At 44.4% G+C, this 24,571-nt stretch overlaps 1 protein-coding gene across 2 annotated transcripts in view; it reads right to left on the bottom strand.

The window, feature by feature from the left end:
• Window positions 1-14,905, bottom strand: part of CYSTM1 (cysteine rich transmembrane module containing 1) — a 53,714-nt gene extending 38,809 nt beyond the window's left edge. The window contains exons 1-2 of one of the 2 annotated variants that reach the window (XM_043520456.1): window positions 14,762-14,900; window positions 12,906-12,909 (exon numbers count right to left, since the gene is read on the bottom strand). The gene's annotated coding sequence lies outside the window, so the exon portion shown is untranslated. Of the gene's footprint in view, window positions 1-12,905; window positions 12,910-14,761 lie in introns of both variants that reach the window. The other variant, XM_043520455.1, reaches the window with a different exon arrangement.
• Between the last annotated feature and the right edge of the window lie 9,666 nt (window positions 14,906-24,571).

The following is a 24,571-nucleotide window of genomic DNA, read 5'->3' as shown; positions in this document are numbered from 1 at the left end:
GCTATTTCACTATAATCTCTTTACTGCTGAGTTAATGGTTATAGGGTGTTTTGCAGAGAAATGCAGCAAAATAGAGAGAATAAACTGTTTATGTTTCTAAGCTAGACCCCAGTCCTGAAATCACAATAGCATACCTGTGTGCCCATGTAGAGTCCCCACTGACTTCAGCAGGCTCCATGCAGGCACAGGTACACATGTGGGTATCTCCAATTGCAGAAACTAGCCCCTACGTGCTAAGCGTCCTGCTTTCCTTTTGATATCCCCACTCTTCCTTTCATTTTTTGTGTCTGTGTTTCTTGGACTGAAAAGCTATTCCAACAAACGTGAGCTGCACCCCTAAGTATAGTCTCCCTCCTTCTCTGCTGTCAGGGACTGACCATCCTTTGCCCACTCCTCTTTCCCTCCTCCCAGTCTGCATAACAGAGTTCATTTCTTTGGTCCCAGTCCTATGAACAGTTGCACATGTAATTTTGCACACTTGAGTAGTCCCACTTACTCACCTGCACAGGTGTTTGCAGGATTGGTGCCTTAGTTAACTAAGCAGGTACTTTTCAACAACAGATGCCCTCCTTAAAACATACTTTCCTTCGAGAACCTAACCATTAGGAATCTCAAGCCTTGACCTGTCAGGGTAGGCACAATATGTTGTCACCTTATTCTGACCAATCATTTCATTCCAGCTGAAACCAGAACTAGCTACAAGATTATAATTTAAGTAACTACGTGATTTTAACTTCATACATAGAAATCATTTGGGTTTCCCATCTAGTACCTTCTGAATTTGTACAAAATTAAAAACGAAGAAATGCAGCATGAGCTTTTTGTTGTGACCTTGCTTTTTGCTGTATCCCTGAAATGGTTCCCTTTCAAAAGATTCACTAAAGCATTATGTGGTCCCACTTCTCAAACAAAACTAAAATTTGCTTATTACATTTTGCTGGGTTTGATATATAAAAAGGGACACAAGAAGTTTAGGCACCAAATTTAGGTTGTAGGGAAGATTTTGCAGAATCAATTGATATAATTTTCACAAATTGTTTTTAAATTATACAAGAGTTGCTATTTCTACAAACATTGCACAAAAGTGCTAATGCATGAAACAAAGAAAAACAGAAAAATGAAATTGACTATTGGTCTATTTCATCATCTAAAAGTTAAGAAAATGCAACATTTACAAAGCATAAATGGAGACAATTAAATGAGGTGTCTGTTTTCCTATTTTAACGCTATGGCACCTGTGACAGATAAGGAAGCCTGGTTGTTTTTTAAAACAAATTTGTGATTTTTAATCCATGCCCTTTATATATTAAGTGCTCAGGGATTCTACTGTTCTGATAGCAACAATGTTTACTTATGAAAATCGACAGAACAAATAGACTTCCCACAGCTGTTTTGCCTGGTCCCATTTAACCATTAAATTCAGTAATGGAGCCAGTCTCACAGTTATGTCACCCATATGGTAGCACTGAGTCCCCTTTCATTGAGGGAGGAAGGAGGGGAAGATTTTTGTACCCAAAGAGAGGAGCAGGAGAGAAAGTTTTCTCTTCCCACACCCCCATCTTCTCTGAACGTTCAGCCAATACCACACTCACCATGGTCTCTAACCTGCTCCCGGGCTCACAGCAGCTTGAATTTTTTCTCCCAGCAATTGCCTTGTTTTTTATTTGGGATTTGCTGAAAACAGCAGAAACATTACTCATGCACCTGGGAATCACCATAAAAATAAGTTTTTATTCCCTCTGCCCCAAGGAGGAGGAGGAGGAGGAGGAGGGAGACTCCAACGTTACTCCTCAGTGGTACATAATGCACTTGAGAACACCTGGCTACCCATCAGTAGCTACCTGTGGGCTGCTTTGTTTATTAAGCATGGATGGGTTCCTCCTCCTTGGATTTTGAGTTCATGTGTTTGTAAGAGATTTTTTAATAACAAAACTGGCCAAAGCCATGAAATCAGAACAGATATGCTTCTCTGTAAGGTTCCAAGCATACAATAGTACCTCAGAGTTATGAACACCAAAGTTATGAACTGACTAGTCAACCACACACCTCATTTGGAACTGCAAGTTTTCAATCAGGCAACAGCAGAGATGAAAAAAAAGCAAACACAGTATTGTGTTATATGTAAACTACAAAAAAAATAAAGTTTAAAAAAGATATGACAAGGTAAGGAAACTTTCTGTGCTTGTTTCATTTAAATTAAGATGGTTAAAAGTAGCATTTTTCTTCTGCATAGTAAAGTTTCAGAGCTGCATTAAGTCAATATTCAGTTGTAAACTTCAGAACGTTTTGTTCAGGGTTACGAATAACCTCCATTCCCAAAAAGAAAAGGAGTACTTGTGGCACCTTAGAGACTAACAAATTTATTTGAGCATAAGCTTTCGTGAGCTACAGCCGAAAGCTTATGCTCAAATAAATTTGTTAGTCTCTAAGGTGCCACAAGTACTCCTTTTCTTTTTGCGAATACAGACTAACACGGCTGCTACTCTGAAACCTCCATTCCCAAGGTGTTTATAATGAGGTTCTACTGTATATTCATTCTGGATGATATTTCTGTTCCACCTGCATCAAAACAGGAGTTGCAACACTTTGATAAATAGGTTGAGAGGTTCTCTCTTAACTCCAATGCCCAGTCAAGCAAGCCTTCAAACCAAGCTGGGAAACCATGTTTAAAGGCACCAGGATCCTAGTACAGCAATGAGGTCTGTATTAGTATCTATGTAGACACAGTGAACTAGCTAATCCATTTTAACACTGTTTGGCTAGGACACTATATTTGAACATGGTTTGGTCCCAGACATATTGGCAATCAAAGCATGCCAAAAACTAGTTCATTTAGAACAGTGTTTCTTAACTCAGCTTGAGGTCCAAGGTGGTCAAGATCTGACACTTCACACTCTGTTGTAATGCTCATTGATACTTCCTACAGCCAAATCTCTTAGTAAATCACATTACAACAGTAGGTTGGCTGCAGCAAAACAGGGCTATCAAGAGCTGTGGGATATCAAAACTCTAAACTTCAGCACACTAGGATTGTACCCAAGAATGTCTTTACTTGAAATTTGGGTCTGAGAGGAAGAAGGAAAACAAACAGAATAGGAAAATAAGCGAAGGGAAGTGCAAGAGAGGAAGGAAAAGGAGGAGAGAACAGGGAAAGACTGAAGGAGGTGAGAAAAAGTGACTCATCTTCTGTGCAATTAAGAAGATTCACAAAGAAAACGCAGTGAAAGCAGCCTCCTCATCCTGCCAACAACACTTGCCAAGCAAGCACTGAATTTTCCAGGGCAGCATCTCCCCTGCGGATGCTCCTACAAAGCAGGCCTATCACAAGCTTTTCTTTGACATCAGCATGTTTCTGCCCTTGAGAGACTCGAAATCAGCATGAGTTAGTCCTCACACATAGGCAAGACTAGGTTGCCCATGCCACCGCCAAAGAGAACATTAAAGAACATGAGCATGAAAGAGCTATATACATTTTTAATGTGGAAGATGCACAGCTACTAATCAAAGGCTTCACTCCCTCCTCCCATTCAATGAAGAAGTGTTCACATCCCTCATCTCCATCCCAATATTACCCTTTTTTCTAATTTTCTCTATTTAAAAGGGTGTCACTTGAGGTGCTGAAAGAGTCAGGATCAAAACTCAGATTGCATAGAGGACAGCAATAAGAAACATCACAGTGAGTTCTAAGGAAATGGAAGGGGAGAGGAGGAGATGATGGGTTTAAAGACGTTCTTTGAATCAGTAAAGAGGAGTAACCCAAGGGCGCACAGACTTTTCCCAGATAGCAATGTTGGGAGCTTACTAGGAAGCTAGGGGCCACACCAATTCTGGATATAGCGGAGCAGACTGCAGCCACTGCACCACAGATAGGATGGTGCAGTCAGCTAGAGCTGCAGATCTCTATACCCGATGTTCCATATTGACTAAACTGGCCTTTGCACTGAACAAGATGGAGCAGTATATTCTGAGATACTTAGGTCCTCTGAGCTGCAACTGGAGCATCCCAACGTAACTAAACAGCACTTTCCAACGCCTGTGGCGCCAGGAGATATTGGAAAACTACCGAGCTCTAATGGAAGTGCACTTAGCATCAACAAATCCCAGCTCCTGGCAACAAGCCTAGAATTTAAATTATGTTTCGAATGGAGAGTCTCTCTCAATATCTGTATTAAAGTAACACACAGGGTCTGCTTTCTAAATGGCATTGTTTCTACGCTTTCCCTTTTCATATCTATTTTCCATGCTGTGTGCAGCAAGTTCTACAGCTATACCCAGTGTTACAATCAGGGGTGGATTAAGGATAAGTGAAGCAAAGGGCCACCATTTTGCACTCCTCAACCCCAGCAGATACTTCCTCCTAGGATTCCCACATCCCATAGCAGGGCTTTGGAGCAGAGCTTGGAACTGGAGCATGGAGCAGAGCAGCGGAACTGCAGGTTTTTACCAGGAGCTGGAGTGGAGCCGGAGCACAGCTCCAAAGCCCTGCCCCAGAGCATCATTTCCAGCCTAGTGCAGGAGGAAGATAACAGCCTGAATGTCTGATCCCCCTGCTACTCTAGGCCAAGAGGCAGCTGTGGTTTGCTACTAACTGCTCTGTCTAGATTCTCCCTAGCATGGTGTTTGGATTGCAACAAGTCCATCTTAATCCACCCCCAAGTAAAAATCAGAAAGTTCACATTTTTGTGAAAAGACTTTCATGAAGCTCATTGAAATTTCAAGAATTCTAAGCCAGCCCCAATACTGTCATTAGTGTGAGGTCACTTACCTCTTACACATCTAACTTTTGTCTGGACCTGGTTCTTGAACCTGATCACACCTCAAGACATTAATGATAGACAGCGAAGAATCTGTGCCTTCCTCACTGAATCTGGACACCAGATCAGCTGTCTGCCCCTACAAACATGCAAAGACCACCGTAAAGCATGCAGATGTGGTCACCCCATTAATTAAATAAATAAATATATATAGGAATTGGAAAAGGTTCAAAAAATGGCAACCAAAATGATTAGGGGTATGGAACAGCTTCCGTATAAGGAGAGATTAATAAAATTGGGACTTTTCAGCTTGGAAAAGAGATGACTAAGGAGGGATATGATTGAGGTCTATAAAAATCATGACTGGTGTGGAGAAAGTAAATAAAGAAGTGTTATTTACTCCTTCTCAAAACACAAGAATTAGGGGTCACCAAATGAAATTAATGGGCAGCAGATTTAAAAGAAACTAAAGGAAGTATTTTGTCACACAACGCACAGGCAACCTGTGGAACTCTTTGACAGAGGATGTTGTGAAGGCCAAAACTATAACAGGGTTCAAAAAAAAAGAACTAGATACATTCATGGAGGATAAGTCAATCAATGGTTATTAGCCAGGAGGGGCAGGGATGGTGTCCCTAGTCTCTGTTTGCCAGAAGCTGGGAATGGGCAACAGGGAATAGTTTTTGATTACCCGTTTCTGTTCATTCCCTCAGAAGCACCTGGCTTTGGCCACGGTCGGAAGACAGGATACTGGGCTTGATGGACCTTCCGTCTGGCCCAGTATGGCCGTTCTTATGTTCTTACCCAATGTGGGTCACCTAATTGTACCCTGACCTTCCTCCCCACCAACTCCATCGCATCTCAGCATCTCTAGCGATACAAATCTTACTACTAGACAGTTTGTTTTATTGTCTCAGGAGGTGTTATGCTTAGCAATATATATTCCACTCCAGTATATGGGTGGTCCCAGCTGGGCATCGTGATCCACAACTTTGTGCAGAATTAATTTTGGGATGGATGGGGGTTAGCTGCAATTTCCCTCCTCACCTAATATCATGTTTGAGGTGCATGACTTGGCTAACCATAAAGTTTGTGCATCTGTCTCCTGCGTCCTTGGCACAGGACCAATGTCCATGGCCCTGCTGGTGTACAGACGACCAGGTTTTATGAGGTATTTCATGATTGAGTCCTGACCTGGTATCTGGTCTGCTAGTGATTACTGTCCTCTGATGGTAACATTCACGTGAGATTAGTCAGGTTACATAGCATAGACCATGACATCCAGGAAGTGCTGGACTCACTTGATTTTACCCAGAAAGCTCCCCACAGTTCTGCTTGTATACTAGACCCAATCTCTGCAGCTGTTCTGGATAGCCGAGATACTCAGGTCAGGGTCAACGCTGTTGACTGGTCCAGCCATCTCATCCCATGTTTCAATATAGTTGTGGTATAGCTCTTGCATCAGTGCTAAAGCTAGGATAGTCTCACATCCTTGGAATCTTAAGGATTTCTATAATCTTTTCACTGGTACCAAGGCATATACAGGCTCCCCTTCCAAGAGGGGTGCTAGTCAGGTCACCAGCTATTAATGGCTGCTAAACCAACTCCTTGGCTTCCAATAGTACTCTGGTTGTGCCTAGTAGACAGAGTACACCATATTGTAATGGTAATCACTGGAAATTGGAACAGCTGGGCCACAGAGTGGAGACAAGACAGCTCTTCTGTATGTTATATAAATTCCTAGGCGATGACTGAGGCCAAGATATGTTGCCTGTGCTCAGTCAAAGTTACAAAGACCCACCCAGCTAAACTCTTTCAGACAGCACATACTGACCCCACACTGCCCCATATCCCAAAGGCAATTCCTCCACTTGGCTGCAGCATCACTCTTGGAGGTCAGATACATTATGGCTCCAGGCTGGTCTCATCAGCCTTGTCAATTATGAAGGTGTAAGCTTCCAGAATCATCCACTGGTTGCGTTTGACTTTGTTTCTGATATGGACGCCTATGATCTTCTGCAAGTCCTGGAGTGCACCACTCATGGTACTGAGCCTTGTCCATTTTGGTCAATGAAGGCATATGGAATAAGTGTGTTCTACTACTGACAGGCATTATCAGTGCCTCACTTAGCAAATGGAGGGTGCTAGCCATTCCTGAACAGGCAAAGGACCTGCTTCCTCCTGAAGAAGCCAACCCTTAACTCTGAAGTGTTTGCCAATGACTCTGTAGCCTCAGAACTCCTCATGACCTACTGAGGTCCCGTCCAGTCCTACACTTCTATGATTTTAGGGAAGTCAGTTGAGAAGGCTGAAATTACTGATATGCTCAACAGTTTTGACTCTTCCTTCCGTATCAGGACTACACCTGTAAGGGCCATGAAAGATCTCCTGATAGATTGGGGTCAGCTAGACATTTTAGTCATGCTGGGCTCCTCAACAATTTTAGATAGAATTGACAATGCATGGCTGCTTTGGTGATTAAAGAACTTTGCTAACATGCATGGAATTGTCCAGAGAGCATACCCAGGAGATAGGAGTGAGTTGATTATGATCAATTGTCTCTCATCACCAAGTAATTGACATGCAGCGACCTTTAGGGATTGAACCTGTCTCCTATGTTGTCTAACAAATACACAAAGCCTCTTGGCAAGATCATTTCTCAAGAGAGGTAGAGTACACATGGAGACCTGGGAGAAGGGTCAGAATCTGGGGGCAGCATGAGCCGTTATAGCAGGGATAAGAGAGAATATAAGGGGAAATCAACTCAGTATCTTAGATGTCTGTATACTAGTGTGAGAAGTATAGGGAACAAGCAAGAACTTGAAATGCTACTTAATAAAAACAACTATGACATAGTTGGCATCACAGAGGCGTAGTGGGATAATACGCATGACCGGAATATTGGAATAGAAGGGTACAGCTTGCTCAGGAAGGACAGACAGGGAAAAAAGGGAGGAGGTGTTGCCTTACATATTAAAAATGTATAGATTTGAACCAAGGTTAAGATGGAAATAGGAGACAGACTTGTTGAAAAAATCTCTGGGTAAGGATAAAAGGGGTAAAAACCAAGGGTGATGTCATGGTAGGGGTCCATTACAGACCACCTAACCAGGAAGAAGAGGGGCTGAGATTTAAACTAACCAAATCATCCAAAGTATGGGACTTGGTGGTGATGGGAGACTCACAGATCTTGGGAGACAGGCCAGTCCTTGCTTACAGACAGCCCCCCAATCTGAAGCAAATACTCACCAGCAACCACACACCACACAACAAAAACACTAACCCAGGAACCTATCCTTGCAACAAAGCCCGTTGCCAACTGTGTCTACATATCTATTTTGGGGACACCATCATAGGGCCTAATCACATCAGCCACACTATCAGAGGCTCGTTCACCTGCACATTTACCAATGTGATATATGCCATCACATGCCAGCAATGCCCCTCTGCCACGTACATTGGCCAAACTGGACAGTCTCTGGATGTAAAAGAATAAATGGACACAAATCGGACGTCAAGAATTATAACATTAAAAAACCAGTCGGAGAACACTTCAATCTCTTTGGTCACTCGATTACAGACCTAAAAGTCACAATTCTTCAACAAAAAAAACTTCAAAAACAGACTCCAATGAGAGACTGCTGAATTGGAATTAATTTGCAAACTGGACACCATTACATTAGGCTTGAATAAAGACCGGGAGTGGATGTGTCATTACACAAAGTAAAACTATTTCCCCATGTTTATTTCGCCCCACTCCCCTACTGTTCCTCACACGTTCTTGTCAACTGCTGGAAATGGCCCACCTTGATTATCACTACAAAAGGTTTTTTCCCCCCCCCCTCCTGCTGGTAATAGCTCACCTTACCTGATCACTCTTGTTACAGTGTGTATGATAACGCCCATTGTTTCATGTTCTCTATGTATATAAAATCTCCCCACTGTATTTTCCATTGCATGCATCCAATGAAGTGAGCTGTAGCTCACAAAAGCTTATGCTCAAATAAATTTGTTAGTCTCTACGGTGCAACAAGTACTCCTGTTCTTTCAAATACCCAGACATCTTTTGGGAAAATAATACGGCAGGGCACAGATTATCCAAATTCTTGGAATGTATTAGAAACAATTTTTTATTTCAGAAAGTGGAAAAAGCTACTAGAGGAGAGGCTATTCTAGGTCTGATATTGACAAATAGGGAGGAACTGGTTGAGAATCTGAAATGGAAAGTAGCTTGGGTGTAAGTGATCAGGAAATGGTAGAGTTCAAGATTCTAACAAATGGTAGGAGGGAAAATAGCACAATAAAGATAATGGATTTCAAGAATGCAGACTTTAGCAAACTCAGAGAATTGGTAGGTAAGATCCTGTGGGAAGCAAGCGTAAGGGGAAAAAGTTCCAGAAAGTTGGCAGTTTTTCAAAGAGACATTATTAAGGGCACAAGAGCAAACCACCTCACTGCGTAGGAAAGATAGGAAGTATGGCAGAAGACCACCCTGGCTTACCAGGAGATCTTCAATTCACTGAAACTCAAAGAGTCCTACAAAAAGTGGAAACTAAGTCAAATTACAAAAGGATGAATATAAACAAACAACACTAGTATGTAGGGACAAAATTAGAAAGGCCAAGGCACAAAACAAGATTAAACTATCTAGAGATATAAAGGATAACAAGAAAACATTCTACAAATATATTGAAAGAGGAAGACTACCGACAGGGTAGGCCCGTTACTCAATGGGGTGGGGGGGAAAACAATAACAGAAAATGTGGAAATTGCAGAAGTGTTAAATAACTTCTTTGTTTCAGTTTTCACCAAAAAGGTTAGTCGAAAGCATTTCGTCCAGCTCTATTGATGTCACATTCGATCATGCTCTTCCCATGGAAAATCCCCATTTGTGGAGCAGAATCAGAATCAGAGCTTGCTGCACTTTATCTCCTGAAGACCTCACAACAGCAATACATCCCCACAAGCTCCAGGCTCCACTGCTGTAATCCTCCCTTCACAAGAGAATTTCAGCTTCCTCTGGATCATTAGGGAACACACTGAAGAGAAGGCCTAAAACACATTCCGCTTCTCCCTTGTTACTTCCTCTTAGTTTAAGGCTGCACTATTAATTCTCATGGTTTGCTGTTCCCCAGTTTATACCCACACATTTGTCTCTGTTTATACAAACAAGAGCTAGAAGCTGGAAAGCAACTGTATCTGGTTCCTACAAGGAAAGCTTTATTGAGTCAAGATAAATTACATCCAGTGTGTTGCCACTGTAATTTTACCAAACCTGCAATTATATAAAAAGGTCTTCAAGTTTCTCTGACATGCTGTAGGTTTTATAAAACATGGGGCTTGGTACCAGGGACACTGAAGTCACGAATACAGGAAAAGTCACAGGGGCAGATCATCAGTCACTGAAAACTATCACAGCTCCACTGAAGTCAAGCTCTACAGTTTTAGATGCTTACACCACGATCCTGCAAAGGAGTGAAAGGCAGACCCCGCACTTGTGTGGATCTCACTGAAGAATTGTGGCCTTAACATAATTTTGTTTGTTTCTGCAGAATCTTAGCTTTTGTGTTTTTAATGATTTCTTTTACAAAGACATTTGCACAGCATTAATGTTGTAACATTACAGACGCTTGATAAGTTTGAGCCTAAAATTTAGGTTTTGTTTACAACTGCCTAGGACTTTTGTTTTAAATTACAATGAAAACAGTTTGGATTTAAATATTCATATGCAACCACAAACAGTGCATGAAAACCAGAATCTAAGACTGATAAGAGTAAAGCTGACTAGAACAGACACAGTGTTCAAGCTGATGAACAAACAGTTAATAACATGGTGGTGCACAAGTTAATTTAAGGAGTACTTGTGGCACCTTAGAGACTGTGTTAGTCTCTAAGGTGCCACAAGTACTCCTTTTCTTTTTGCGAATACAGACTAACACGGCTGCTACTGTGAAAGTTAATTTAAAAATCCTTTACAAAAATATAGGGAAATATGTTGCTTATTACTTAAATGACAGCCTGACAGTATCCCCAGACAGAGAGCAGCAGTAATTGCCCATGTCAGTGAGTAACACTGAAGTTTTGCTGGGATGATTTAAGGGCACATACTGCCACAGGTGTGCAATGCAATTCTCACGACAGTAAATGGGATCAGCATATGGCCCTTAAACGAACTGCACACAACTGAAGACATTTGTGTAGAAAATGTCTGTGTTCACTTTCCTCTCCATCTTCTCAAGACTCACATTCCTCAAAGCAGAATTTTCTTGTCAGGCTGATCATTGGAATGGGATTCTCTGCCCCTTACTTCTCTGTTACCATTTCTTAATCTCTCCATACACTATATACAGTTGCAACATGGTGCCTTATCAGCAGCCCAGAGGGAGGACACAATATTCTTCTGTTTAATGGCTTCACAAGTCACATGGCACAGAAGTGCAGTTAAATCCACACGGACAACATTTGTACACTCTTATGCCAACACAATTAATGAAATTGACAAGGCCTGCAGCTTATTCCAATAAACACTCAGCAGATTCATACATGTGGTATGGAAATTGCCAAAGTCTAGATCTGAGTTTGGGTCTCCCACTTTGCCATCTAATATTGCATCCTGTGAACTGATGGATAAGTGGTTAAGTACATTGCTAATGTCACACAGTACTATCTTTAGGATATACAACTACAGCAGAAATTAGAATACTGACTTTTAGTCAAAAAAGAAAAGGAGTACTTGTGGCACCTTAGAGACTAAAATTTATTTGAGCATAAGCTTTCGTGAGCTACAGCTCACTTCATCCGATGAAGTGAGCTGTAGCTCACGAAAGCTTATGCTCAAATAAATTTGTTAGTCTCTAAGGTGCCACAAGTACTCCTTTTCTTTTTTGCGAATACAGACTAACACGGCTGCTACTCTGAAACCTGACTTTTAGTCAAATTTTTAACAGTTATAATCATACTAAAATTTTATTTTTGTTTACACAGATCATTAAATGGAGCTTAATTAAATCTAAACCCTTAGAGGAAGTGATCTCCTCTTGTCACATGATGAGTCTTTACAGCCTTCCTCTTGACTGACCAGTGTCAGAGCTAATGAGCATATGACACTAATTCATAGCCAAAACCCTGACCCTAACAGAACAATTTATTTGAATCCAGTTTGATTGACTTACGCTTTCTGTTATCTTACTCCATTTCCCTGAAGACAAAAATTTATTTTCCACTCACTGAACCATATAGTGTCATTTAAACATTGAAACAATATCTCATGTCTCACTAAGTGCCTATTTCCAATACCACTTTTGTTCAATGTAATGATTCCTAATATATGTTTATGGCATACTTGGCAAGTACATTGCCAGCTTAAACTGGGGTTTAACACAGCAAAAAGATAGATCACATACAAATAATATAGGAAAATCTATTAAACCCATACACCGGCAAGTTATGTTCTACAAGAAGCATATAACATTAAATAATTATTTTTTTTTATCTGAATTAGAAAAAGTCTACAAACAGAAAACAAAAGATATTACCTCACCCAGCTTGTCTCTCCAGCAGCAAACAAGACATTTAACTATTTACAAGAGTTCCTATGCTTCTCTATCCTATCAAATCTCTCTCTCCCTAAATTTTCAACAGAATAGTTTCAACACAATAGTAAATAATGAATCAATTGCACTAGAATATAGGTTTACAACCTTGTCTATGTAAGCAAGGTACTGTATAATTCAGAGTGAAACATCTGTGGGTATCATTGTAATGGAAACACTACATTAACATTTTTAGGATATGTATGATTTTCAATACCAGTTAAAACTCACAAACTACTTGAGAGAGACCAAATCAGTTGTTTAATACAGATGATCTTGTAATAAAGGTGAAGCAGAGGCATAATTCAATATAGATTTAGAAACATTTTGTTGCAGATTGTTAATACAAGAGATTGGCCAATAAAGGTGGTGCTTTCTATAGGTTTCACTGCATAAAACAGGGATGGTCAAACTACGGCCCAGGGGCTGCATCTGGTCCTTCAGACATTTGAATCTGGCCCTCAAGGTCCCGCCAGGGAGCAGGGTCCAGGGGTTGCCCTGCTCCAGCCAGTGAGCAGGGTCGAGGGTTGGCCCCACTCTGCATATGCGATGGCTCCACCCAGCTCCCAGAAGCAGTGGCATGTCCCCCCCTCCAGCTCCTACGTGTAGGGGCAGCAAGGGAGCTCCACATGCTGCCACAGCCCAAGTGCGGCCCCCGCAGCTCCTATTGGCCAGGAATGGCAGCCAATGGGCGCTGCAGGGGCAATGCCTGCAGATGGTGCAACGTAGAGAGCTGCCTGGCCGCACCTCCGCATAGGAGCTGGAGAGGGACATGCCGCTGCTTCCGGGAGCTGATGTAGATAAGCGCTGCCAGAGCCTGCACCCCTGCAAACTCTTTGGCCCAAGGGCCATATCTGGGTACGGAAATTGTATGGTGGGCCATGAATGCTCACAAAACTGGGGGTTGGGGTGTGGGAGGGAGTGAGGGTGCAGGCTCTGGGGTGGGACCAGAAATGAAGAGTTCAGGATGCAGTAGGGGCTCTGGGCTGGGGGGGCAGGGGTGAGGGCTCTGGCTAGGGGTGCGGGCTCTGGGGTGGGGCTGGCAATGAGGGTGCTCCAGGCTGGAGCTGAGGGGTTTGGAGGGCAGGAGAGTGATCGGGCTAGGGCGGGGAGGAGGGGCTAAGGAGGGGGACAGGGGTGTAGGCTCCGGCAGTGCTTATCTCAAGCAGTTCCTGGAAGCAGTGGCACGTCCCTCTCTGGCTCTTATGCAGAGGCGCAGCCAGGCTGCTCTGTGTGTTGCCCCGTCCATGGGCGCTGCCCTTGCAGCTCCCATTGGCTGCGGTTCCTGGCCAACAGGAGCTGTGGGGGTCCCACCTTGGGCCATAGGCAACATGTGGAGCCCCTTGCTGCGCCTACACATAGGAGCCAGAGGGGGGATATGCTGCTACTTCTGGGAGCTGGGTGGAGCAACAGCATGCACAGAGTGGGGCCAACCCCCGACCCCGTTCCCTGGCTGGAGCACCGGAGCAGGGCAAGCCCTGCACTCTGCTCCCTGACGGAAGCTTGAGGGCTGGGTTAAAACATCTGAAGAGCTAGATACGGCCCCCGAGCCGTAGTCTGCCCACCCTTGTGCTAGCCTCTAATATGGGGTATGGTGAGAATGTCTCTGTTAACTCAGACAATGCTAATGTGCCTATCACTGGTGTGCCTAAGATGCCTTGCCCTCGTAATTCATTTGCATTGTGTCCATCATATATACAAACAAATGCATTTGAGATAAATGCTACTACCCTTGACAGAACATACCACAGCACCAAGCAAACAGCCCATTAATTCCATAGCTGTCTGTCTCCCCACAAGGAAAGCTTAAACATTTTAAAGCAGCTTCATGTAAATAACTAGGGCTGGCAGAAGGGGCAGAAACATCATAGGATCTCGGGGACTAGTAGCCAGCGCCAGCCCCGCCTTCCCTCATGGCTGCATTTATTTGATTAAGCCACCCCAACTAAGATGGGTCTACGCTGGTCTCCTATCTCCAGGATCCCAACACCAGTGTCCTGAGGCTGTAAGATCCTGTTCTTGGAGCTATAAGGGTTTCCCCTGGTATTTCATCCAGATGTGCTCGGTTTCCTTCGCACCACTCCCGACTCTCACAAGTCCCGAGAGAAGGCAGGCAGCCCCTCCCCACAGGAATGCTGCCCAGCTCACCCCGCCAAGATGAGTTCCCAAAAGAGACCCTCCCCATCCCACGCACTCAGACCCACCCCTCCGTCCAGCACGGCTATTCCCCCTCAGTCCAGGGCTTCCCCAGAGCCCACCCCACTCCCCAGAGCTCCCCCACCCCAGCCGGGGCTCCCCTAGACCCACCTCCCTCCGCTCAGACCTTCCCCAGACCCCCCCCCGCCGAGGCTCCCCCACTCCTCTGCCCCTCAGCCCAGGGCTCCCCAAGCCCGCGCCCTCGCCGACTCGCGGTACCTGCGCAGCTCCTCGCTCTCCCACTCGCCCTCTCGCCACCCGCCTCAGGCGCCACAGCTGAGCTGACGTCACAAGGAGGTGGCGTCACCTGACGGCCTGAAAGCGGGCGGTGGAGGCGGCTGCGCCACAGCGCGAAGGGGGAGCGAGGAGCGGCAGGGAGCGCGCTGCGCGCGCACGCGGCACGGGAGCGCGCGGGAATGGTCCATTACCCCCCCCCCCCGTGACCCCTTAGTGCCGGCGGCTTTAGGGGCCCGGTGCGCGCGTGGCACTGTCAGCCGCGCCTGGGGGGTGAACGGGCACTCGTGCACGCCTAGGCGGGGCTGGCGTACCCCCCCCCGCCCCCCGCCCTGTGCACGCCCACGCCCTGTTACTTGCACACGCAGCGCAAAGACGTCGCTCTAGCTATGGTCAAGCTAGGCCCGGCTGAAGGTGGCAAGCAACCGTGCGTGTAGGGTGACCAAATAGCAAGGGTGAAAAACCGGGACAGGATTATACAATAGAGGCACTTGTATAAGACAAAGCCCCAAATATTGGGACTGTCCCTATAAAATCGGGACATCCGGTTGCAGCGCCTGAATGTGGGCACGCAGCACCCTCCTAATGGGCAGCTGCCAGCCACGTTTGGGGGCAGCAGGCTCAAGTGTTACATAGGTGGGAGATTCTGCGTTGTGGCTTCTACTTGCACGTTTGCATCAGTCTGCACAAGGCCTCTCGTGATGCCTGCCATCTTGGTTCACACTAGGGATTGAACCGGGGCCCTCCAGAGCCATAAGCCTGAGCCGGGCAGGGGCTGCAGCAGACTCGCATCCTCTGCCGATGGGTACATGTAACATAGCCTTACCGTGGATTACATGTGCACATACATGTCCCTTGTGCACACATGCCTTTTTGTATGCACATTTTCCATTATTTGCCCGAACTCATCCTTGCATGCAGCTATTTCTGTTAGTAGCACTTGGACATTTCCCTACCTGCTCGTACGTGTTCCATGGCTTGCACACACATGTTCTTTTTGCATGAGAACACACACACACGCATTGCTATTCGCTTGCGGAAATTTAGAGTCCATTTCTCCAACATTTAGCCTCAAATCATGCCCCCATTTCTGTCCACCCAAATTCCTTTTCAGGGCAGTACAGTCTCACATGTCCATAGGCCAGACCATATATAGCCAGATCTGTGATTTAGAGTTTTGTATTACATTTCTGAGCCTATCTGTTATCTGCAAATTTGCACCCAAATACATTGGAGCACTAATCTTGGCCAAGCAGCTTTCCTGATTTGTCCAGGTAAATAGGTCAAAGGTATGGATTGTAAGTCATTCAGTTGAACAAAATACTTTTATGATTACATGTAATACACTAGCTTGGTCCACATGACTATGACTCCTGATGGCTCACTCCAGTGTGAGGATAATAGCCTGTATTTAGTGGGTGATAATGGAGTTTTTTCTGTAGGTCAAGTGGTAGTAGGTTGTACTTTAATTGCTTAAAATCTTGATTCAATCCTCCTGAAGACTGTGGCAGTGTCTGTATGTATGTGGCTGCAGTTTGTGAGCAGATATTGCTTGTGTAGGTGTGGAGAACCCACTCCCAGAGGAACCAATGTTTTCTACTCTTGTTCTATGAAGCAGATAGGAGGATACCCCCTCTTTCCCATAAACGCCCAGAGGGCCCAGCCTAGTTATCCAAGCTGGGCACTGAGAAAAAAAATTGCCCTTTAAACAGAATGTTGCTGAAACGTTTGTGCATGTTTGGGAACAGGAGAAGCATTTAGCTGACACACAAAATGGAAGGTGTTTCATCTAGTGGGAATAACAAGGCAGAAGCCATTGGAACAGGGTTCAAACAGGTTTTACCATCCTGCTCTGGCGACAGAGCTATAATTTAATGTCAAAAACTAATTTAGATTTAACACATAGCTAAGAGAAAGACTCTAAATTATAGCCCTTCCTTAGGACAGGGAGACAGACTTCCTTGGGACATGTGACAGACTGGGAAGCTTGGAGACAGGAAGCCTTTAACTTTGGTGTCAAGGACAGCATTATGACCTGTGTAATAAAGCATTCCCTTTTGGACCCCCCCTTTTACTATGTGATTTTTTCTCTTTCTCTGACTCACCAATAAAATCAGCTTGTGTTTACAAACCCTGCCTGGAACTGGGTTGTGGATCCTGTTCATTGAGCATATCACTAATGGACAACTACCAGAGGATCTACAGTCTGGCCTACACACAAAGTTGCGCTGGTTTTCTTCCAAAAAAGGAAAGCTATAACAGTGCAACTTGCTCTGATAGACAAGCCTAAAGGTGTGATTTTAAAACGATTTAGATTAAACAGAGCAAGTTTATGTAGGGATGCTGTTATATTGATTTGAACTTGGCTTATATCTGTTTGGCTTGCACCTGCAAGCTTAACCAACACTGTGAGTTTTAAACCCATATAAGAGTGTCCATACAGGGTTTTGCACTGGTTTAATTTACATCGTGTTTTAAACCAATTTAAGTTATACCAGTATAACTAAACATTTACATTAGAGACCAGTCAAAAGTGGGTAATGACTTGAGACATGGTCATGTGAACTGGGAGTTGCAATCTGCCTCCTTAAACAGTACTGAAAAGATGGTAGTGACAATCAGTGAAGCATGGTGAAAGCCATGTTTACACCAGCATTTTGCAATTTTAACCCTTTCCTAAAGGGATGTTCAGCAGCTCCAGAATGGAGCCAATAGTGAATTGTTTCACTTCCACTCAAGAACAAACACAGTATCTGGACAAGATTTTAAGGGAAAGGGTCACCGTCATTTTGTAATCTAGTCCATTTCAGAAAATAAGTAAAAGTCAAACATTCCAAAAATCACATCAGAACCCTCAAAATCACAAGACAAGCTGTCATAAATAGAAGGGGAAGAGTAACCACTTTTCTATATACAGAACTATAAAATCCCTCCTGGCCAGAGGCAAAACCCTTTCACCTGTAAAGGGTTAAGAAGCTAGGATAACCTCGCTGGCACCTGACCAAAATGACCAATGAGGAGGCAAAAAAGGTTTTTTTGTTTTTTTTTTTTCTACCAAATGCATCCGATGAAGTGAGCTGTAGCTCACGAAAGCTTATGCTCTAATAAATTTGTTAGTCTCTAAGGTGCCACAAGTACTCCTTTTCTTTTTGCGAATACAGACTAACACGGCTGCTACTCTGAAACCAATGAGGAGGCAAGTTACTTTCAAAGCTGGAGGGGGGAAAACAATGGGTCTGTCTGTGTGATGCTTTTGCCGGGAACAGAGCAGGAATGCAGGTCAGAACTCCTGTAAAGAGTTAGTAAGCAATCTAGTTAGATACGTGTTTAGATTCTGTTTTATTTAAATGGCTGATAAAATAAGTTGTGCTGAATGGAATATATATTCCTGTTTTTGTGTCTTTTTGTAACTTAAGGTTTTGCCTAGAGGGATTCTCTATGTTTTGAATCTGATTACCCTGTAAGGTATTTACCATCCTGATTTTACAGAGGTGATTCTTTTACTTTTTCTTTAATTAAAATTCTTCTTTTAAGAACCTGATTGCTTTGTCATTGTTCTTAAGATCCAAGGGTTTGAGTCTGTGTTCACCTATGCAAATTGGTGATGATTTTTATCAAGCCTTCTCCAGGAAAGGGGGTGTAGAGCTTGGGGGGATTTTGGGGGGGAAGATGTTTCCAAGTGGGCTCTTTCCCTGTTCTTTGTGTATCACTTTGGTGGTGGCAGCATGAGGTCCAAGGACAAAAGGTAAAAGTTTGTACCTTGGGGAAGTTTTAACCTAAGCTGGTAAGAATCAGCTTAGGGGGTTTTTCATGCAGGTCCCTACATCTGTACCCTAGAGTTCAGAGTGGGGAAGGAACCTTAACACAGGCTTTAAAACCATGTGATTTAAAAATAATAAATGTCGGGTTCTTTTTATTTGTCTCCTGGTTTTGGTGTCTTTAAGGTTCATATTTTCAAGGTTTTTTTTCCTGTAGCCATAAAGCCTAGATACTTACCTTTTCAAAATGAAAGCTGAGATTATCAGTTAACAACCTGATTCCAGTAGTTGGAACAGTGCTTAATTTGTGCCAGGGCTTGCCAGAGCTGAGTCTCGGCACCTCTAGAACATGGCAATTAATAGCCCTGGTACCTCTAGGCTTGCATGAGCCCCAGCACCTAATTGCTTGAGCTCCACCATCTTTTTCATTATAAATTAAGGACTGAGTTGCGGGTTTCAAGATAACCCCCCAAATTGCAAAACTCTGATAAAATCTTGTGAGTTAGCAGCACTGGGTTCTACACGTACCTCTGACAGGTTTCAGAGTAGCAGCCTTGTTAGTCTGTATCCGCAAAAAGAAAAGGAGGACTTGTGGCACCTTAGAGACTAACAAATTTATTTGAGTATAAGCTTTCGTGAAAGCTTATACTCAAATAAATATGTTAGTCTCTAAGGTGCCACAAGTCCTCCTTTTCTTTTCACATACTTCTGAGTAGCTCTGACCATTTCTGTGGTTTTAAAATCAAAACTGATGGACTTGACTTTAGAGGAGGCTGACTTTTGAGGCTGTCAAATGCACAAAATAAACTAGGTGTTATAGAGAACAATAGGGCTAGTATGCTTAGGAGTTAAAACAACAGTAGGTAAGAATGTTCAGACAGAACTCTGCTGTGTCTGTTCAGTTGCCGCTACTATGGCTGCCTTTCTACGTAATCATCCCCCTCTGCTACATAAAGAAGCTTCTTCTGAACTCTTCTAGTACCCAATTGCTGCCTCTCTGACCCTGCTTGTGCCTTTGCACCTGCTCTCTAGCCTTCTAGCACATCATCTCTGGGGGCTGTTCCCATGTGTATCAAAATAGTTAAAAGGGGTTTGATTGCACTTCTTTTGTTGTTTTGATGCAAGTCTGTGTGTCTGTCTAGCCCTGAATCTCTCCTCATAGTTGTAGCCCCCAAGGACCCTGTCTTATCTTCTTCCCCACTTTAGTTCTTTTTCTCCGTTCTTTCATATCCTTCTTGTAATACAGAGCCCAGACTGATGCTCAATAATTCAAGTGTGAGTCTAACCACTGAATCCCAGAAACTAGCAATGGAAAAGCTCTAGTAAAGTCATCTAGACCATTCTCTCACACATTATGGCATCACTGTCTAATGGTTAGAGCATGGTGCTGGAAATCAGGACTCCTGGGTTCTAGGCCTGTCTGTCACTGACTTTCTTGATAACCTTGGACAAATCCTTGAAGCCTCTCTGTGTCTCCATTTCCCCAACTGTAAAAAAGAGATACCCACTTCTGTGAAGGACTTTGAGATCTCTGGATGAAGTGTACTATTTGCTGCAGAAGTGCAAAATGCTAGCATGATAAAGGCCGATGAAGGATTGTTCTCCACAGTACAAGGGCTAGAATGGTACATACCTGGATAGAGAGAGTTAATAATTTCTTCTGAGCTGTGTTCTTCACTCTTCTTCATACATCCCAGGGTTCTGGACAGTCTCTGAGCTGCTTTTTGGCACCAGGCTTTTGGTTAAGCGTCTGCCCTCTGTCTCCCCACTCAGACCATTTCCTTGATCAGTAGCTTTTAATCTATGTCTGTTTCAGCCATAATTCCACCCCCCCCACACACTCACCCATGCTTATTACTTTAGGCACGTCTCCTTTAAAAACTCACAGCATCCTGATCAAGTAGGATTTATGTAGGGAGGACACTCAGCAGATAGTATCTGGAAGCTATTATGTGGCGGGATTTGGAAACAATACATTAGCTCAAGCCAGGCTGGTGGTAAGCGCTAAAAAAGCCGTTGATTGACTTGAATGGCATTATGTAGATCAAGTGGTGGACCAATCTGGCTGCGGTCCACGACTCACCCCGTGGCTCAGGATATGATAGTCACAACCTCCAGTTTAAGTAGTGACTAATAACTATTGATCAGGTTTTTTGTGCAGTTTCACAAGGGTGGGAAACTCGGCTTCTGTTGGCTATACAGTTGGGCCTATGGCAATGACAATAAGGGAGGAGACAACCGATGGAGCAATGACTCTGGGTCAGAGGTGGAATCAAACTATGCTATGGGCTAATGACCAAATAAAAGTCCTCTGCACAAGGCCTCTCAGGTTAGATCATTTTCAAAATGGGAGAGTTATTCAGGGTATAAAGTAAATGACAATAAATCAACAGGGTCAAGAAGCTTTCACAGCAATTGGGGGAATGGCAGAGCAACACAAATGAACTGGAATGATTATCTCCCCAAATCTGCAAGACATAGGGCTGGCAGGTAAGGAATGGGAACCAGGAGTCCCAGGTTCTAATCCTCCCTCTCTCTTGTACTTCCTATATGATCCTAGGCAAGTCCTTAACTGCTCTGTGCCTCAGTTTCCCCATCTGCAAAGAGGACTTAATGACACCCATCTCACAGAGAGAGGTGTGGATCTCAATTCACTAATATTTGTAAAGGGCCTAAAGGAACTCAATGGCAGGTGCATTGGAAAGGACAATATCAACCCTACTATGAGCAGCGGAGATGTGAGACCTGCGCTGCAAAAAGCTTAGTGCTTTAGTGTGGACAAGACAACAGCCCTCTCTGCCCAGATGGAGTTACAAATGCCATAGATTAACTCAGCCCAGAATCCTGGGCATGAGAGGATCCTTAAGGGAGCAGGCTCAGTAACAACATAGAGCCAAAGATTCACCCCATTCCTCCGCTGCATTGAATACGATCCTGGTGAAGGAATCAGTGGAGGGTTAGCATGGGGATCACAGACTACAGAAAATTTCCCCAAACTTGCCCAGCAGTGGTCCATTGTATTTTCTCCCAGCAGCACCAATCCATGAGCTCCACCAGCCTTCATGGGACAGAGAAAGAGACTTCGAGGAGAGTACGAATGTCAGCTAGCACCGAATGTAAATACAAATGAATTACATTCACTATACTAGAGATGGTGCTTTGCTTTGGAGGCCAGTAGCACCTTCCAGCCAATGGTCTCCGAGCGCTGGATTCAGACCTGAAGCAAGCAAGTGCAGTTCCATGGAGCGAATGGAATTTCACCCGCAAGGACTGAAGGAAGCCTCGGGAGCCAGTTCCATTTGCAGTTCCTCTGAGGGACAATAAATGGGGACACTAATAATGGAAAAATATAGGGGAGAAGAAAGAATCAGCAGGCCAGGGTGCCCCTCTGAGGAATCCCACCCAGGGGCTCTAGGATGGGAGTGTAAAAGGCTCTTGTATACACTGATCTGGAGCTAAATATCTGTAGAGCCCTGTATCTGTATCTGATCTACGAGCCTCAAAAAAGATAGAAAGTGAATATCTGCACATTTGCAGGGCTCTAAATATCTGCTATTTGCTGTTAAACCCTTTTCCCTTTCCTCAGTAGGCACTGCTCTCCCAGACTTCCCAGCTCCACTCTTTACCAGCAGTCAGTGCTGAGATCAAAGAGAAACCACCAGGGGCCTGGTGAGGGTCTCAGCGTGGGACGACTGGCAACAACATCTTTAGCTGGTAAGATTTTTATCATGCACGCATTTTCCAGGGAATGGTGTGTTACACACGACACTCCCAGGAATGCGTGTGAGTGAGGAATTTTAATACTCACTTGATGTTATTGTCTGGGGCAGGAAGATGGTGCAAACTGGGACTGAGCTAAGAGAGATTTCAGCTTTTCTCAAGTGTCTAGGTATTTTCAAGACCCTGCAAGAAGCACAATTATCATGGGGGTGGGTTGGGGTGGAGAGAAAGGTATTTCACGTGGACTTTTACAGGTCCATATGCAAATTATTCTTCTTCATAGAAGACTGGATATGTAGATGCCCACAGCCAGAATTTCATAGCAACTAGCTCCTGGAAGGTAGACAAGCGAGCGTTTGAGAATAGATAATATATTCAATACCTTGCACTTCTTAAGAACTTTTTCATCCAAAGATCGCGTAGTGCTTTACAAATCTTAATGAATGAATCAAGCTTCCCAACACCACTATGCTGGATATATGCAGGGATCATTTCACTCACTACAGAAATTCAGCTGTCTCTGGCGTGAGACACAACTGCACCATACAACAGACTGGGACTGGAAGTGAAGAAGAATCCTGCATCCAGCTGGAATTGCTGAGACGCACTATATAATTACCTGACCTGGAATTTGGCCGGGACGTGGGAGTTATCAACCTGAATAGAACATGTGCTGAGCTCCTGAATGACCACAAGTTGTAGAAGACCTTGTTTAACATCTGTCCTCTCAGGAGCTTGATTTTATTTGGTGTCATTTGCTCTGCTGATGACTCAGACTTGTCACTACTGTTTGGGCCCTTGTGCCTGTCCTAGTATAACAGGAAAGCTGTAGCTCACGAAAGCTTATGCTCAAATAAATGTGTTAGTCTCTAAGGTGCCACAAGTCCTCCTTTTCTTTTTGCAAATACAGACTAAGACGGCTGGTACTCTGAAGAGTGTTACTAGTAACTGAAGAGAAGCCAGCCGCTTTCAGCCAACAATTCCAGACTTTACACATCTGGGTCACCACGAACACTGCTGAGCTCTGAGTCTGAGTTTTGGAAAATCATCTGTGCCATTTGCTCAAGGACCCATCACCAAGGGAATTTCTGTACCCACCAGCAGCATTCTGCACATGCGAGTGGGATACAATCTTTGATCCCTTTGCATTTCTGCCCCCTCCTGATCCACAAGGGCATTCAGGCTGAGTGACACTGGGGAGATTGCCACCCTGGCTAAAGGGATGTTGCTTTGCTCGTTCGCATGTGATGCTGCTTCCCAGACTCCCTCCCTATGTATATCACCCATGATGACATGTAAGGTACCACTGTCTATTAATAAAGTTCTGCGCCACCTCCTCCCATTTCAGAGCATTCTCTTTAAAGGGCTTTGCCTTTTCCCAGAGCGATGCTGTTCAGACTCAAAGTGGCCCTCAGTTACCATGTTGCTGAGGTCTCGGGAGGCTGGGTAAGCGACAATCACAAAGGTATGAGGTAGGTGGGCGTAATCAGACCAGCTTCTCAGCTGGATCGCTAGAGGCACAGAGCAGTGCAGTGACCTCTCCAAGGTCACAAAGCAGATTAGAATTAGAATTCAGGGATCCTGACGCCACTCCCCTGCCCTAATCACTAGACCACACTGCCTCCTGCTGCCCCTTTCTGGATAATGACAGACTGGGATTTTCAGAGATGTTAATGAGAACTCAAAAAGCACAGGAACAGTCCAGCTGGGTCGACATCTCCTGGCTTCAGCTGTTTTATCCCCTGTCCCTCAATCCCCTCCTTTTCCAGGAACAATCCCCAATGGTCTGAGACTCTCTCCTTGCTAAGGATCCACCCTGATTTCTGCCTTTGATGGGTGTCTCTGCTGCCCTGGTGCAAACTCTACCCCAGTGCAGACAGGCAAAACTGCACTCTGCACTGGTGCAGCTTGAAACTAGTGTAAATTGCCTCAGTGCAACTAGTGGCATACAGTGGTTCACCCGATGAATCCCTAATGCTCGCACAGGACAGCGACAGCAGTGGGTGGTTGGGCACTGCTGGCTGAAATTGAGGCAAATCCCCGGGTAGGCCCTGACAGCATCTTCCCAGTGTTTCCTCCCCTTTGAGGGAATGCGAGAGTGGGTCAGTATGCTGGGAAGTTATGCAGGCATGTTTGTGGTGTCAGCTCCTCCTACAACCCTAGGGAAAGGAGAGCTGTAGAGATCTCTCCGAAAACCCTTTGGAGAAAAAAGGGGCTGTGTGGACTGAGCCCTCCAGTTTTGCTTCCCTTCTGGCACCCCTTGATGAGAAGGGTGGGTAGAAGCTCCCACTCCCCAGGAGGCCGTCCATCTCCCAGA

This window comes from Dermochelys coriacea, chromosome 8 (assembly GCF_009764565.3).
Source record: "Dermochelys coriacea isolate rDerCor1 chromosome 8, rDerCor1.pri.v4, whole genome shotgun sequence".
Taxonomy (NCBI): domain Eukaryota; kingdom Metazoa; phylum Chordata; order Testudines; family Dermochelyidae; genus Dermochelys; species Dermochelys coriacea.
Note: the sequence above shows the minus strand (reverse complement) of the source record. Positions and strands in the feature narration are given on the sequence as shown.